General features: G+C 41.6%; 1 long non-coding RNA gene across 1 annotated transcript; it reads left to right on the forward strand.

The window, feature by feature from the left end:
• The first annotated feature begins 2,293 nt into the window (after nt 1–2,293).
• LOC135313236 (uncharacterized) lies at nt 2,294–4,176 on the forward strand. Its single transcript, XR_010372866.1, has 2 exons — nt 2,294–2,438; nt 3,344–4,176. It is a non-coding gene; the product is annotated as an uncharacterized LOC135313236 (long non-coding RNA).
• The last annotated feature ends 13,311 nt before the right edge of the window (nt 4,177–17,487 follow it).

Consider the following 17,487-nt stretch of genomic DNA (forward strand, 5'->3'; position numbering starts at 1 on the left):
AGGACTTTAGCTTTCCCACCCTGTTCCCTGGCTGCTCAGACAATTTATCTGTATTCCTCCCAGGCTACCTGTCCTTGCTTCCACCCTCTGTAGGCTTCCTTTTTGTGTTTGTATTTGTCCAGGATCCTTGAATATTAACCATATTAGCTTTCTTGGGCCCCTCTTCCCCACAGAGCTTTCTCTCATGGCACTCTACCAAGCAGATCCCTGAAGAAGCCAAAGTCTGCTCTCCTGAAGTCCAGGGTAGTGAGCTTCCTGCGTGCCCTCCTTGGTGCCCCAAGGAACTTGAACTCCACCATTTCATGGTCACTGCAGCCAAGGCTTCCCTTGAGCTTCACATTCCCCATCAGCCCCTCCTTGATGGTGAGAACAAGGTCCAGCATAGCATCTCTCCTCGTTGGTTCCTCTATCATTTGGAAAAGGAAGCTATCATCAACACATTCCAGGAACCTCCCAGATTGTTTATGCCCTGCTGTGTTGTTCCTCCAACAGATATTGGGGTGGCTGAAATCTCCCATGAGAACTAGGGCTTGTGAACGTGAGGCTGCTCCTATCTGTCTATAGAGAGCCTCATCTGCTCTGTCCTCCTGGCCAAGGTGGCCTGCAGCAGACCCCTGCTATAATGTCACCTGTCCCTGCCCTGCCTTTAATCCTGACCCATAAGCTCTCAGCTGGCTCCTCATCCCTCCCCAGGCAGAGCTCCATGCACTCCAGCTGGTCATGGGCATAGAGGGGGACGCCTCCTCCTCGTCTCCCCTGCATGTCCTTCCTAAAGAGCCTGTATCCTTCCATTCCAACACTCTGGTCATGGGAGCCATCCCACCACATCTCCGTGACACAAATAAGATCATAGCCCTGCAGGTGTGCACGTGTCTCTAACGCCTCTTGTTTATTCCCCAGGCTATGTGTGTTTGCATAGAGGTATTTAAGTTGGACCCCTGATGAAGCTGATTTACTGGCTGGAACCCCTTTGTGCTGCTCTTCAGGTGCTCTCTGGCCGACCTGTGATCCTTCTCCAGGCTCTGGGCATCTATTGCTGGCACTGGCATCAAACTGGTAGGAGTGGGATGGATTGAGGTTCTGCTCCCCTGCAAAGAGGGAAGTTTAAAGCCCTCTTCATGAGCTTGGCAAGCCTATGACTGAAGATAGTCTTCCCCTTCTCTAACAGATGGACCCCATCAGCCCCCAGGTTTCTTGAAACAAGTCCCGTGGTCTAAGTAGCTGAACCCCTGGCTGTGACACCAGTCCTGTAACCGTTTGTTGATTCACCATATTTGACTGTCCCTTTCAAATCCCTTCCCTTTGACCAGGAGGATTGATGAAGAAAGTCTGTGCTCCAGAGTCCCTCACCACTGCTCCCAGGGCTCTGTAATCCTTCCTGATACGCCTCAGACTGCTCCCGGCTGTGTCACTGGTGCCCACATGGAACAACAGAAGCAGGTTATAGTCAATGGATGGTACGAGGCTTGGTAGTCTCTCGGTGACATCCCTGATACAAGGGATGGATCCACTGCAGACTGCTCTTGGAACCATCTAACTCCTTCTCAGGCTCCCTGACGTTACGCAGCCTTCTCACCACCTCCTGCAGCTCAGCCACCTGCTGCAGGAGGTCCTCCACCTGGACGCACCTTTTGCTTGATGTCAAAATCCACCCTCATCCTCCATACCCTTCAAAACAGGAGAAGAGCAGGAGGAGGAACAGGTGCTGTGGTAAGTCTTTTTTGGTCAAGCACATACCAGAGAATGTTACTTCTGCAAAGACCTGACTTCTTTCAAGGCAAGGTCTTTTCAGGGCTGTGTGTTTTCCAAATTTATTCTTGTCATCTTTCCAGAACGGAGGATGCACAAAAAGAGATGCATTTTTTCAGGAGTTTGATTTTGAAGGAGCTTGTGTGCTTAAAGTAAAGTAGAAACTCACTCCTTATTGCTAAATGCAAAATAAACATCATAACGTGTGTGCAAGAAATTAAATAAATTCCAAAAGCTAACAATTCTGGATTTCTACTTGTCTCTGTCCTAGCATGGAGTGGAAGTAAAATAAAGTAATTTACTTTTTAATAAACCTGTTTTCATGACATCATCTGAAAGACTATGAGTTAATCACAGATCAGGTTTCTGACTTCAAAACTTTTAAAGATGCTCAAGAGGTTTTCAGTCACTAGAACCATGGGCCCACATTCTGGAGCAAGGCAACTGAACGCCAGTCCCTCCATTAAATTTTGTGCTAGTAAAGAAAGAAAGTAAAGAAAGAAAATGAATCTAAAGTGCTTCAGTCCTGTAAGGCTTAAATTGCCTATTTTTCCACAGAATAGTTGACTGCAATGCACAAGCTGGCAAGTTTTCCACCTTACCTTACCAGCTTACTTCAGTGTCCCATCTTGGGAAAATCAGCTAAGGCTAGAAGATAAGTACAGAAGAAGATCAGGTAAGACAAACAGGTGAGTTGTCAGAAAGGTTATTTGTCATCATTTTATCTGTGGTTATTTTCTTATAAGGTGGATATAACCTGGACTAATGTAAAATTATTTTCAAAGTATGACATATACCTTGGATAAGTGGTCATTGCTAGTTAATTTTCTATACTAATTTGCACAGACATGCATTTCACTAAAGGGTGTAAATGAATTTAAATCCATCACTTTCCTCAGTGGCAGATTAAATACTGTTAAACTGGTTAGGCTGATTGCTGATGAAAAGCAGACCTCAAGTGACAGCCAGTGATTCTTCAATTCTGACTAATTTATTTTTTCTCTAGGAAAACATAGACTACCAGTTCAGAGACTCCTGCATGAAGGAGAATGTAACTGCATTTGGTGGATGTTTGTGCCAGTGATTAAGTATGCTTAGAGAAAAAACCCTAACTAAATAATGTCACATTGGAGTTCTGCTAGCTTCAGCTTCCAATTCATTACTACTTTACAGAACAGCAGATTAGCAGAAACTAGAGCTTGATTCATGCCTGTGTACTAGTGAGATCCAGATCCAGCAAATTCTAGCACCCCCATGATAGAGGGGGATTTAAATTTATTTTCCAACCTTAGTCACCTGACCTTGGTCGGAGTTACAAAGGTTAACTTATTCTGTCACATACATCACTTGACAATGTTATTGCTCTTCCCCCCTCAAAAAATTTGAAAGGGAATACCACCTCCTTAATGTTTTTGTTATGATAAAACTCTAATGAACTACAAATGGATAATCTTCAGCTGTCAGTGAGCTGCATATTTATTTGGACAGGTCTCACTTTTTGAAATGTCTGTGAGACGTTTCCAAGGAAAATGCCCTGCTTTTTTGCTCTAACATTAATTCATATTTTCATCTCCTTGTCCTCTTTGAAATACAGTACAGAAATCTCTGTCAAGGATCAAGACTCCAGTAAACTAAATGCTGAACCTGAAATCACTTAAACAAACAAAAAGGCCCTGTGTACATTTAGTTTTTATGCTAGAGGTCTCAGCTCACAGCTGCCAATGGAAGAGCCAAGAGCGGCTAAAAATCTAGGAGCTAAGAGGTGTCTTACCCTAGGATGGTCATCACACCTCTTTAGTAATGCAACTCGTCTGTGGAGAGCAAGGCATCCTTCGAAGCGATCTACACTCAACAGGAGATGGAGGACTGCGACGGTAACCCTGGACTCTTGATGCTGTCTTCTCCCCTCCCCCCACCATCTTTAAAGATATTTATCTCAACGTGATTCTTTTTTCTTTTTTAATCATTGCTGTTCCAGCAGCCCCAAGAGCATTGAGCAATGTGGAAATGCCACTCAGTGAATCATATGGTGCGTTTAGCCAAGCTGCTTAGTAAACTCCATGGCTTCCACATAAGGTCTTTCCATTATCCTGGGATTGTTCTCACGCTATACAAGCGGTAAACTTAAAGTCACATCTGCTTTGCTGACCTTGCCTGAAGACTGAACATTGTTTGCGTGTTCTCTGAATTGGAACACGCTGTGTAGCTCCTGCGCTGAAGCGGGAAGGAAATATTTTTCTCTATTTCCTGTGTCCTGTATGAACTTTTCCATTGTAAAATGTGTGCTATGATTTTTTTTTTAAAATAAATTGACAGGAAATCAATATTTTTCACCAGATACACTGGTTTAAAATTCACCCCAAGGAACAATGTGATTTTCAGTTGGTACGGGAACTTTAATAAAAAAGCAAATCAATGGATAATGGAGACTTGGGAATAGCCATAATCATCATTCATTGGATAACATATCATATGCGTTATTAAAGTGCCTACTGCAAAAGACTGTGGATGTATCACTTTTGAGCAAACTGAAGGCTATAGGAAAGTTAAAAGCAAAATGTCTCTTTTTAAAAGCAAACCCAGGTTATAAGTGACAAATGCATACCTCCAGCCTGCCACATTTCTGAGATTCAGATGCCATTGTGCCAGCAAGTTAGACACACTAAAAGGCAACCCTACCATGGGAAAATTGCTGTCTAAGTAGAGAAAACAGACAAAAATCTGGGTGAGCTCAGTCATTCCTTCCCTGTTTGTAAAAGCCTCACTCAACAAGCTAAAGGGTTACATCCAGCAGAAGATAGATGCTCTCAATAGGTTTAGCTCACCTAAGTAAAACTTCTTGATGTAAGATACTGGGCCTGATGTAATCTTTGAGAGGCTGAGTTGGGGCGGGGGGGCGGGGGGGGGTGGGGAGATAGAAGCCTCTAGACAGTAGCAGTATTTCATCTAACTTAAGATACAACAAGTTGTACCCTGGAAGAGTGTCTTTCTACACAAACCTTAGCTTAGCTGGCAGTCTTTGACAGACGGCCTGCTTTAAAAGGAGATTAATAGGTGAAATGAACACAAAAGAGTCACAACATCTAACTTGGAGTTTCCTGACTCCTGAGCCCTAATATGCTCAGGAAAAAGAGCTGCCTCCAAAAGGGATATTCAGCATCTGACAGACTGAGGGTGGTAGATGTCAGATGTCAGAATAACCTCCAAAGTGTCTTAAACTCTTCTCTTTCCATAGCCTTGGTGTGTGGCGCTCATACACAAGGAGACCCTTACTAACTCGGCCACCTCTTCTAGCACTAATGTGTGCATTTTGCTTTTAAAAGAATGAAAGAGGATTTATCTGCTCTCTTCGGGTGCTGCAGAAAGAGAAGAAAATTGCTGCCCCCTTTCAAGTGTATTCTGGAGAGTAGAAAACCTTCCAGCCTCTATCATCTGTGGAGGTTCAAACTCTCCCACGAGGCTCCACTAATGGCTTTGTCAGCAGACAGCCTACGTGTTGGGGAGACAGGGGAAGAGCATTCTTTGCCTATCATGCTGAAACTGGGCCTTTATGCAGCAGATCTGGGATTAAATCTTCTCTGGATCAAAGAAGGGTAGCAGGAAGGCCATCTGCTAGCCAAAGCAATAGGGCCATCACCTGAAATGTGGAGGTTGGTTTCCAGTTCCTGTTCCAAGGGCTATTTATAACTTTTTATCTGTAACTTTTAAAAGATTGATTATGATTACATGCTGTCCTTCCTATGCTTCACAAACAGGTTGGAAAGCCTGGAGCTAAGATATCGGCTGGTCCACTATGGAGAGGCATAGCTGGAGCCAGCTGGGAGATCAAACATCAATTCTGTCTCCATCCGAATGTAATTATGTGACAGAGGGGCAGGAAATCTCTCGCTCTTGGATTTTCAATCTAGCAACATTTGCTGGAATAAAACCAAGTTGCACTGAGAGGCTGCATGAGATCACATGGACACAAGCTGCAGGAACAAGTTTCTTTCCAAAGTAAACCCTTATGGAATGAACTTGGGTTTCCAGTTATGGGAAATTATTATACAGTAAACTCTTATAGAGTTGGAGATGTGGAGATGTTGGGTGACATATCCCATGCCTTCGTGACATGGATCTGCAGGCTAAAGCCTGTCATCTTCCCTTATGTCAAAGACCTTTCTGTTTCTCCTTCGTTTATCATATGAACGCAAGAAAGAAACCCATAAACCAAGTTTATTAGACCAACACTGTACAAAGCAACTATTGATCAAATCTTGCTTTCAGTGAACTCATCTTGAAGATACTTAAAGTTTTAAACAAAATTAAACTGAACAAAATACATTAATGAAATAAAAATTATGAGCATTGCTTCATCTCTAGGACTCTGTTCTTTGGAAAAAGCCAAACCCAACCAAAACAAGTTCTGGAAAGGTTTATTATGAGTTTCAGAAGTGTAAAATATTTGCCACACGTTCTCACACATGTGCTTTGCTGCTAATGTTCAGTGAGTAGCAACCTCGAAGCCAGGCTTTAAAACATACCAATTACTGAACTTTTTCTGATTTCAGGTTACAGGATCTTGCCTGAGGTCCTTGGAAACTTCCACGCAAAATCAGCAGTGTGTATCTGTGGAGGGCAGCTCTACTCTACTCTCTTACTGTCCGGTGCAGAGATCTTCGAGAGACTGAGAAAGAGTCTCAGAGCCACATGGAGAAACTGGAAAAATAAATTATTTCCCTTTGAATTTGGAAGGGGGAAAAGTCTGGGCACTGCAGAGGAAAACAGCTGAAAGAAACCCTCTCACCCTACACAGTGTGATGCTTGAAGACCGAGGATCTGCCCAGGCTGTGTTGAAGCTGAGGGAATGAGGGCAAATCTGGGGGATGGCACCTGAGCACACTCTGCAAAAGTCATGATTAGGACAGGAAAATCAGCTGGTTTGGAATCAAGCAGGTAGGCTCAGGAGAACAGTAGTTATCAGTAGTAGCAAATGTAAAGTAAAAAATATCTGAATTTCTTTACTAATTTTACACAGGATAGCTACAGGTAACACAGAGATGCTCAAGAATAAGCTTAAATTTCCAGAACTACTGTAGGCAATATCAGGATGGTACTTTGGATTACTTTATCTTTTGAGCACCTAAAGATTTGTATCTCACATCTATTTTGGGATTAATACTGGCTGTATGAAACGCGGTATCTAAAGGATTGTTAGCTCACTATATGGAGAGTACAGGTTATCTTAAAATCCTAGTTCTCTGTTCTTGAAATTGTAAAGCCTATCATGTCACCAAATAAAATAGGCTTGCATAAACAGATTTAGATTAAAGGAGCCTGTTTAACAGCACCTGTTAATGTTCAGTCACAGATCAGAATTAATTGTCCCTGTAAAAACTTTAGAAGAAAGATCTATTTGAACATGTGAGAGCTGCTAAGCACCACTTTCAATAGTGCGTTCAAGCTTGTCATAACTGAATTCTATGTGAAAGCAGTAAAAAGGCACACTATTAGAATATTGTCCCTTACTTTCACATATATATGTGCACACAAACGCAGAGAAACAGATTTTTCTCTCATCCTAGAAAGCTAATGACTCTACATTGCGGATGCGCGTACTAGTTCAGATGGAAAATCCAAAAATCACTGGGGAAAAGAAAAGGTTGGCAGGAGGCCACAGAGATTGTTTACTATGTCCCCCTTTGAGAGGTGTGACAAGCCTGTCCTCTTTCCAAGGGATTCCTCTCTCTGCTGGTGCTCTGACTCCCCGTAGACACAGCTTTACCCAGAAGGGTTTTGTTGAGCCTCAGGGCAAATGAATTCTTAGGCTTAGGATTTTGTTCATGTTTTGTTTTATGACATGTCCTTTCCAGTGACAGGAGCATAGTTTTACCAATTAAAGTAATCTATGGAAGCCAGGAAGCAGGGAGGACTTCTTGTCCCCATGGCTCTCCCTGTCCCTGCTGAGGTTTAATAATGTCAAATATAGCTGCGGTGCTGTGGCTCCCGCAGGGTGGTTATTTAAACAGCTGCAGACTCCTGAGAAAGGCCATCCATACAACTCATCTGCCACCATCTGACCAGAAATATTTGGAACTGGCTGCCCAGAGTCAATATCAGTTAAGATGGTCACTGCCAGTCCTGACCAGATAAGATGTGCTCCTGAACAACGGTTACTTTCTGCATGACGGGTCCATTCTCTCCTCATGGAGGACATCAGACTATGGATGGACTATCATCCATACCATGCCTACCCATAAACATCCACCTTGCAGACCAGACAGTTGGAATAATATATTTCATTGACATTTTACCTCTATACAGTCATATTTTTTTTTAAGACCTTCAATCACATGATGTGCTGGTTGGGTCATTCACTGCTCAGTACATGCTTAGTACTTTGCTGCATATCATGGGTGCAAATTATGCAGGATGCCCTAAGTCTCCCTAACCATGGGATGTGTCAGGAAAAGGGCTTGGTATCCCACTAGTTGTTGGACTGAGGAAATGCTAAATTCCTGCTTTCTTCTTCTCAGTTCATTTAAATAGGATTCACAGAGTGGAGTTATCTGTAGATTACCGGCTGGCTTATAAATCTAAATAATAATAATAAAACTTGGCACTTTCTAAATTCAGTCTCCAAGCTTTTATATTTTATCTTCAACTTCTCTAAAGACAATAGACACTTACTCTAAGTAAATAATCCTGTTGTGTTTTTCAGCAGAAGTCCCTAGAGAAATGTGTATTTTCAAGTGAAAACATCTTCTGAAAGCTGAACTTGCCCTCTCACTTATTCAAGGCAGCAGTTCAGACAAAATAGGACACATTTATTAATGTTCTTTCTGTCAGGTAAGTACAATCAACTGGCATATGAAAATTGTTCTGCCATTAGTACTGCCTCATGCATGTGCTAGTTTTGCTAAAATTTGCCACAGTAACTTTTCATCTCAGAATGTGTAGAACAATATTCTCTTTAAAAATAAATGAAGTTATATAAGCTTAGCTATTTGCTGTGTGTCATAGCCATTCCTTCTCCACAGAGTATAACTACTCAGATATTTTAATGGTCAAGGCACAGCAGTGTCTAGATACACCTTTAAACAGATCAAATAGTGCTTTATACATTTCAGAAAGTCTGGGTCTTTCTGTGTCTATCAAGTGTCCTCACTCATTCCTACTATTTTCAAGAACTGGAGCGCAGAAGCCCATCCTACTGGGTGAGCTAATAACAGCAAAGGATGACTTTCGTCCGTGCTAATATGAGGTGATCAACTCATGTGCACCACCAAGAGAACCAGAATGCTGAGGTAGATATCCTCCAGTTGGAAGATTTTAAAGAGACCCACACCAGTGTTTTTCCAAGTCTAGGAAGACAAGAAGAAACAAAACTCAAGGAAACTTCAGAGGATAAACTATCCAGCAGATCCCTTCCACATTTCTGTTAGTCCATGCTGAGCCAAAATCCAATGCTCTTGCCTGAACATATAGTTTATCACACCAAGAGCTAAAAATACTTCTAAGTAGATAACTTAGGGCTAATATAATCAAAAAACCACTCTTTGAGATTTGAGAAAAAGTAGCCTGAAGCAAAATGCCATTCTCTCTTTTCTCCTCTCTTTTATTCAGTGAAAATGCAAATCATTCAAACAAGTCGGTTCGCCCGCAGCCACAAAGGACCAGCATGCCCATTGGCCCAGAGTTTTTTCATCACTTTTCTTCCAGCCTAATATGGATAACTCAAGTCAGAACTTCATGTCAGGAAATTATTCTGAACACCTGAAACATTTTCAGATCCCTTCCTCTACTCTGTGCACTTGCCTCAGCAAGTCCTGTATCACACAGCTTCTTTCCTGGTCACAAGAGCCAAAGGCAACTAAGGCTACTCTGACCCGTGATTCATTGACCAGCTGTGGCTGGTGTTGCGGTGATGGAGTGGAAAACAACCTGTAGAGCTGTGCTTGCATCTTAGGGTGGAAAGTACCTAGAAAATTTCAGGGCATGGTTTAGGAGACATGGGGGTGTTGGGTTGACAGCTGGACTTGATGATCCTAGAGGTCTTTTCCAACCTTAATGATTCTGTGATTTTATGATTCTAAAAACCTGAAAGTCAGATTAGTGAGACCTGCTTCACCTGTAGCTTCATGCCTTGTCTCCTCCTCTGCTGTGTGACCCATGTCGCAGACATATCCCCTGTCAGACAATCAAACTCAAAGCTGTCTCTGGCACAGGGAAATACAAAGCTTGAGTGGCTTTACTGGGTTATATGGTTAAAAGAGATCATAACAGGAGGAATGTTTGAAGCCATGGTTACTTAAGACTAACCTATAAAGCCTGTATAATTTGCCTTTTTCGCCAATAGGTGGTGCCAATAATTTATGCATTCATGTCTTCTGCTGGGCAAATGACTCGGAACAGATAATTTAACGGCACTGACTGCAGGCAGACCATCTGTAGGGAAGAGTTTTGACCCAGTAAACTCGTAGGAAAGTAGATTTTGTTGAAGTAGCCAGAGCATACATGTGAAAAGCAGTGAGGAGAAACCCTCTATGTTTCAGGGCAAGAGTCATGTGGCTAAAATAGAATATGCTCCTTTGCATGATACAGAAAAAAAATTAAAACCTCTTCTTGGCAGCACATACATCATCATGTGCATTAATCAGCATGGTGCTTTCAGAAATGCCTTAGCCTTTCCTTTTGCACTAAGTCAATAGTAGTATGTCAGAGAAGGCAAGAAGAGAGGTCAAGAGGGAAAGTATTCATTCATTGAAAGTAAAAATGTCAAAAAATATCCCCTTGACAGAGCCTTTTACATCAAAAACCCACAGCTGGCATTTCTGTTGGGATACACATCAATTTTAGCTGGGCAGCAAAATGCCAAGGCTTTCTTCTTCAGGTTGGATATTAAATTCCCTGTTTAGAATAATTGATATTATTACATGCCGACATATTCTATATTGGCTGGAAGAAGGACTGGATGATGCCTGGAGAAATCTAACGGTGCCTGAAAGCAGATTCTAGAAGTCAAATCCTTAACTTGAAGGTTAAGTCTAGTTGGCTTTGGAAAATTTTTATCATTAGAGGTCACTAAGTTTAAGTTGAATGAGGTATGCTTGGGTATTTGTAAAAGCGATACCATTCCCTGGCAGGAAGAGGCATCAGACAAACTCTCAGCATCGCCTTCAGCAGTACTTCTGTGTATCACAAAAAAATGTACAGTGAGTTTTGCCCTCCCAAACTGAGTAAGGAGGAGACCCTTTCCTCCATAAATCTCTGACTTCTTTTTTATTGGAAATCCTGTTTCTTTGCTGCCATCTCACAGAAAATGTCTCTCTATGTCTTTAGTGCTGTTAATTAAAAATCAGTGTCCTAGATCCTGTGCTGAGTGTCGGGAAGCAGGGGAAACTGTGGTCCTGCGTCTTGGCCAAATCACATTTACTGACCCAGTGCCTTGACTGTCAAACCTGGAAAACATAGCAGTTTCTTTTGTTGTTGTTAATTTACTACTAAAATAAGTTTTTCTACTCCCTGTGGTTGAGTCACAGTGTACCAGGCAGCTTTTGCCAGATATTTTTGTGTGAAACTCACAGCAGATATACTATTTGAAATAAAATTGTACATTCACAGTGGGAGAGTGGCTGTAGAGAAACAGGCCATGAACTCACAGGCACCAATGCAAGAACATTTATACCATTTAGGCAATGGGTATAACTGTTAGACAATTCACAGCCAGGAAGGGGTACAGTTTTGAAACTTCACGAAGTTTCCAAAATTAAGGCAATCTGATGTCCGTGTATGTAGCAGCAACCTCTCCAGACATGCTTTTTCTTAAAAAAGAATTAATCGTAATGGAAATTTAAGGCATTGAATTTATCAGAGTTTTCCTTTCACACAGCTACAGATCTAACCCACTGGCCATTGCTTTAATTAATTTTGGCTGGAGTGTATCTTGCTAACACAGTGTATTTTTGTGTGTTTACCTCTTATTTTTAACCCATGTTTGAAAATATTGATAGTTCTTTACCTTTTTGAAATGCCCATTTGTGTCAACCACGTGCAAAAAGTTGTATAATACTGAACTTTTTCTTTTGGATGGACTCGGTGATGTTACAGCTACCTCAAATTTTCTTCAAATATTGTTCTCTCTGCAGCTCCCAGAGGAGCTGTCTGGAGAAAATCAATGCGCTTCAAGTGAAGAAAAGAAGAAGAGGTAATGTTTTCATATATGTAAATTGTTACATTTATTAATGAGAAGGAAGAAAACCAAGGAGTAACATTCAAGTCTGTAAGACCATACTTTACAAAATCAAATGAGTCTCTCTTGCTTCTGTGGCAAATGATACATAAGAAGCTCACGGCAGAAGGAGGGAAGCCATTATAAATGCAATTTGATTCTTTCTTGCACAGAAAAGCACTGATCATAAACTTTCTATTTTAAGTGCATAATAAAAGTAATAAAATATATGCACAAGAAATATCTTCAGTGGGTAAACTTTTGCATCTCTAAATATAGTAACTCAGTACCAACTCTAATAAGCCTGTGATGCTTATCTGGAGCAACCAGAAGATGGATAGCCTCAGTCCGTCATATTTTACCATCTCAGGGACTTTATACAGAGCAATAATTAGCTGTTGACGTGAGACAACACTAAAATTCAGTTTGCAGAGTTCCCCAGGAGTTGTATTTGTCCAGAGCTGAGCTGTTGGTTTGTCTGGGGATTATTTTCTCTTCCAACTAGCGAGATGTGCCAGCTGCCTTTGGAAAGTCTCAGGCAGCCCGGGCTCTGGCCTGAGCAGCCGTGCAAATCCTGCCTTTAGTGGCTGTCTCATGAGTTCCAGCTGTCCTTGTGCTTCTGTCTGAAGACATCCACTAAACATTTGCTCGGTTGCTTTTACAAATGTGACATCTATACAGTGGAGGTCTCTTTCAAACCTAGGAACACATCAAACGTGCAGTTGTTAACATGTCCTGTCTCCTTTGACCTGCCAGGCTGAATCAACGTCTTTTTGCAATGGTAGAGGTTGGGAGGATTTATAGGAAGAAACCATAAGTTGTCTGCTGTCTCAGCCTGGAATACCCCAGGCCATCATCCTGTTGTACCAAGCTATTTATTTTCTTCCACAGGTGAATGTATTTTGTTCAGATAAAGTTGTTGCTGAGATCTACAGACCAAAACATCATTTAAGAAATGGTCCTATAACAAGGATTATATGTGTGTGAGCACATCTATGAAATATTATCGCTTCCATTTTTCAAAACCTTGCAATCTCCCAGCTCTGCTTTATCATGATAAGCAGGAGTATGAATACTTTGCTTTGTCACTTATCATGAGGAGCAGGAGTATGAATCCCTATCTCCCATGAAGAAGTTATTTTCTACTCCTTGTCTTTTTGAGCTAAGTTGAAAGGAATTGTTAGAAAATATAAACATGTTGGCTCTGAGCTTTTTGATTAAACATCCAGGAGCATAAGGACTGAATTTGCACCTGCAGCACAGCAGTGTGTTTGACCCTCTGTTAGATGTATGCTGTGTGGCTCCCCAGCATGGCTGTATTTACTGAATAATGTCCCTGTGACCATGCTATCAATTTTAAGTCCATCGCCATCCAGTCTAATACAGGCCACTCACTAAATCTTGCATCAATTTTCAGCTTAGCTAGAACATCTCATTTTGAATAAAGTAATGATATAATTAAGCATGTCAGCAATGGAAGAACCTGCTGTTTGCCTTAACTATCCCCATCACTGAAATTTGTGACCTTGTTTCTTCTCCTCCATCCCAGCTACTGGGTATTGTGGTAGTTTAGATGGAAGAAGAGACAACTGAGTAGTAATATCCCTTGTGCACAGCATGCCAAGGAAGAGTAACTGCGTCAGCTTGCAGGTGCCTAAGGCAGAGGAGGTTTTCCAAATCCCTTGGCATAGTGGTCTCTGTTCAGGAGCTCAATGGTAACTTCCTTCTGCTACGAAGCTCCTAGCTCTGTCACATGCCTTTAGTAGCCACAATGTGTTCAGGGTGGAGATGAGATAGTGAGCATAGATTTATTCACTGCTCTCCCTTCCTCAGAAGCTCAAGTTGACCATAAGGTGACCTACCTTCATTTCTCTATCCAGACCTTCGACAGGAGAGCTGCTCTGTGCCATTACTACTTATTCATAGTCTCCTGGCAGGACTGAACAGTCCTCAGAGAAGGAAAGAGACTCCCAAATCCTTTCATCAAGGATCCTGCATAACTTTCCATCCCATTCAATATCCTCCATTTATGATGCCAAGGTTTTGGACCAGGGACTTTGCTGTTCTGTTTTCTGTTGTGTATATAACAACTGGGATGAAACAGACTGAATACAAGCCCTCTTCACTCCTAGTATGACCCTAAATACCCATAGAATGGTAGTTTTTGATTTAATCTTTTCTTCCAGTATCTGCAGATGCATCTTTAGAATAATACCAGGATTAGGTCTTGTATTGCAAAAAAACCAAAAAACAAACAAACAAAAAAAAACCACAAAACCCCCACAGAATACCTTATTTTGAATCAGATCAAAAGATTTTTGTTACCTTTATTTCACAAACACAACCAATGCTCCCATTCCCTTTATTTGTTTGATAAATACAAACAAACAAATATTCCAAGTGAAAGACTTGTGCTAAGCCATGAAAGAAGATAAAGTGAATAGGTGGCTATTTTAAGACCCCTGAGAATAGCAGTGGTTTTAATGGTAAGTAGATCCATTCTGCTGGCTCTTCAAAGAACCACACCTTTAATTGAAGGTAAAGACAAATGTTCTGGGATTTGGCCCCTAGAAAGTAGAAATGTGCAGGAGAATGATCAGATGAGAAATCCTAGAAAGACAATGCACATCTTGTGCTGATCTCGTACACTCTGTTCTCAGCTTATGGAAGAAAAATGAGACCTCATTAAAAGGTCAGCTTGGAAAGAAAGGAAACAGGCCAGTTCTCAGGAGACATTTTTGTCAAATTTCCAAGAATACAAATGCAGTTTGGTCTGAGAAAGGGCCCTGTTCAATATAATAAACTTCTAGAAAAGAACAGGCTGGTGAGAACTATGTCACTATGTGTTTTTCTTGCCTCCGAGAGTCACATCACTGTTGCTCTGCCACTGCCAGACTTCACTCCCTCAGCACTTCAGTGCACCTCTCCCAGCTATTTCTGTTCATCACCCAAACTTCCTCCTGATTGGATCATTCTTGTGTTTTTCTTCCATTCAAATATTATCAGTCATTTAGGAGAGATATCACTCTTCAGTCTTTCAAAGACATATGGTCTTTCACTGAAAAGTCTGTGCTTCAGACTGTGCTTTCATGGGCAGTGTCTAAGCAGGAGACAGAAGAGAGCTGACTCCACCCCTGGTTCATCTCCACTGTCTCCTGGATTTGCTGAGGAGCAGAAGTGTTACCCCTCTGGAGGGAACATTTAGCAATCAACCATCTCCTCTTACTGGGTGTTCTGCCCCTTCTAGAAAGGCTGATGACTGTGGGGAGGGAGGAGCTGAGAAATTCCACCAGTTAGAGATGTGGTCTTAATCTCTGTCTACAGGGGACAAGCAGCAAAAGAAAGTCGCTAGCACCTTCCTCCCGTCTTATGTGGACCTTGTACAACTGACAAAGGAGAATATTTAAAGATCATGACATGCAATGTCAGCATTAGCCTTCTGGCACCAAAGAAAATGGTTGCAGAGAACTGTAAGTAAATAGGTGATGTCTTCAACTTCTTTTAAAAACATTAATAAGCACAAATATTCAGTTTGGTATGTATAAGTGGAACTGTATTGAAATCTGTGACATACTACCATTTATAATCATTGAGGATCACTGACTGATCCCTGCTGTTTTCTGAAACATTTAATTGAGTTATAAGCAATGACATCTTGGGTCTGTTGAAATAAAGGGCAATTTTACTAATCACATCTATAGGTGGCCAGAATCATATAGAGAGACTTTTTAGGCTTTGAACTGCTCTAGCCCAAATCCAAATGAACCCCACATGGATCTGGAGAGTGAACTCACATTTATAAGGAAATAGCTGAGGGAAGAACTTAGACTATTCAGTGTAGTTACTAAGGAGAAGCTACCATTTTAGGAGCTGATACCAGTTTCAATTCCGTGAGTGTGAATCAGGAGAAATACGGCACTTGTCAATGGATAAGTTTGAAATTTGAGTCAAATCGAAGTAAAAATTAGGGACTGCAAATTCCTACAGTCAAGTTAAAGCACAATATCTTAGCATGTGACATTTGTAGGTTTTCTGGAGTCTTTAGGTACCTACAAGTGCAAAGTTTTTCAAAGTCTCCAAGCTTCTCAGTATGGAGTACTACTCAAGGAAGGGGTCATGTGAAATAAGAATTTGTTAAATATCACAAAAACACATGGAGCTGGACAACATAAGCATTCCCATATTCCTGAGAGCGCTCATCATCTCTCATCCTGCTTTAAAGTTAGCTGGGAGTGCAGAGTGAAAAATGAGAGAAGAATATGATGGGCTGAGATCAGTACAGAGCCCATGGACTCAAAGGATTCTTTTCTATGGGAGAGATGATATATATTCCCTTGACTGAGAAAGCTGCTGAAATAAGGAATGAGGCAGATCAATGAGAAAACCAAGAAGGAACAATCTGCTGAGACTTCAGCAAATAACACCAGCTGAGCCAGTCAGAGCACTTAGTGACATAGGTCCTTTAAACCATCAGCATCTTTGATCAGAAACCTGAATCAGTTTTAAAATGCCAGTTTCCTAATAGCAAGTTCAAATTACAAATCAAAAGCAGAGTTCATGGAAAGACAAAACTCGCTTTAAAGGTTAAAGGAGGGAAGTGACAGGGCTTATTCTTTTCATGCCCAGTTAAAATTATTCTGCTGAGGTTGGAAAGCAGGAGTGAAATGTTAACTCTTTTCTCTTGCTTGCAAGGAGCAGACATTCATCAGGAACATGAAAGGTCAAGGGCTGGCAAAATGCACCCACACAATAAAATAATGCCTTGTACTTCCCCAGAGCTTCCACCCACAAAACACCCTGTATGTATGGGAGGTGTCCCTGCAGTGCTCTGGAGAGGTAAGCAGAGCACTTGGAGAGGTCTGTCATTTTGGCAGATCATAGTCTGCAACTGGGACTGCATTTCATCAGTTTGCAATTAGATAGGAACGTCAATGTTCATATTAAGAAAAAAACACTCAAGAACACTGAACCTTTGTCACATATTCCCTTGCAAACTGTTGCTGGAGTTAATTTTGACTGAGGTGGGGAAAACAGATGAGGCAGAGTCTTAGCCAGCATAAACTGAGCAGACTCTCTCTACAGCAGCTGTCACCAGATGGGAATCAGGTCCAGACCCTTCTTAAACACCTTGCTTTAATGTGGCTTTGAAACTTTTGCTAGAAAGTGAAACAGAGCAACAGTCTATGTGCTCCTTTACTGAAGACTTTCACCCTGGAGAGCCATCCTTGCTGGTGTTCAGAGCATTGCCACAGACAAGACTGCTCATCGAGTTGCTTTCTGAAGTTTTTGGAGAACAAGTTAATAGCCTCCATGTAATTTTTGAGGCTCCTACTCACACTGAGAAATAAGCAGAGCTAAGCAGGTATCTGAGCAGAGTTTCCTTGTTCATAGTCCTTTTTTTGGTGAGATCTCCTCGGCCTTGCTGGCCTGGAGGAGGTGATGTTAGACTCACTGCCCCGTTGCACCCTTCTTTCCAGCATCTTACACCACCCTGCACTACTGAACAGCTCCTTAAAGTATCCTTGCAC

The sequence above is a fragment of the Phalacrocorax carbo genome, chromosome 4 (assembly GCF_963921805.1).
Source record: "Phalacrocorax carbo chromosome 4, bPhaCar2.1, whole genome shotgun sequence".
Classification (NCBI taxonomy): Eukaryota; Metazoa; Chordata; class Aves; order Suliformes; family Phalacrocoracidae; genus Phalacrocorax; species Phalacrocorax carbo.